Source organism: Populus euphratica, unplaced genomic scaffold (assembly GCF_000495115.2).
Source record: "Populus euphratica unplaced genomic scaffold, PopEup_1.0 scaffold776.1, whole genome shotgun sequence".
Classification (NCBI taxonomy): domain Eukaryota; kingdom Viridiplantae; phylum Streptophyta; class Magnoliopsida; order Malpighiales; family Salicaceae; genus Populus; species Populus euphratica.
Genome location: NW_011500643.1, coordinates 17,087 through 18,095, shown reverse-complemented (window position 1 = coordinate 18,095; position 1,009 = coordinate 17,087).

The following is a 1,009-nucleotide window of genomic DNA, read 5'->3' as shown; positions in this document are numbered from 1 at the left end:
TTCAAGTACAAAATGATGATATAAAACCATGATAAAAATGCACTTTTAAGTACTAATCATTAGCAAATAGTGTTTCAATTTAGACTAAACCAGCATCTCTTTTCTAAACTTCACCGTCTCTTTTTCCTTTCAATTTTAGCACATCAACTCATCATTCAATCCTTTTATTTATATGATAGGGCTACATTTAGGATGAATATTTACCATAAATTAAATGTATGTTGTGGTATCATATTTTTTATTATAAAACATGCTTTAGTTAAGGAGTTATTGATACTTCAAGTGCAAAATGATGACATAAAACCTTGATAAAAATGCACTTTTAAGTACTAATCAAATGTTCATTGGCTTCACAGATTTGACACACAATATCATGAATAGATTTTAATTGACCACTCATTTTCAATTCTAGTGCCTCGGCTTTTCTAGCTAAAGATGCAAATTTGGCTTAGAGGTCATGATTTTCTCTAACGTTGTATATTCATCTATTAGATGTATGAGTTTGAGCTTTACTTGATGCCTTATAAATGCCTGTAGTGTCCTAATTTTGAGCATTTTCAAAAAGTATTTCAAATGATTAAATAATGATAACAATAAATATCAAGATTAGAGGATCCACTAATAGTATTTCAAACAAGTATAGTATAAACTCTTATTACTCAAATGGAAACCACATACAAAGAAGGTTCCAATCAGATTATAAATTATTAATATGATTACATTAGTTATCTTATTCGAATAATGCTAATACTTGTAAATGTTGTTAGGTATTCATGATTATAACTTATTTTAACAACAAATCAAGTTCCTTTCATAGTACAGGTATCGATTATATTATACGATTTGTGCTATAAAAGTGCCAAACATTTATTGTACCAAGTGTTATACAACATAAATCAAGATTAGTCATTTAACAAGCAAAGTATTAAAGAGTGAACAAGATAACAAATACAAAACATGTTAGTATCAAACATTAAAGTCCATATTAAGTTTAAATTATACTTATTCT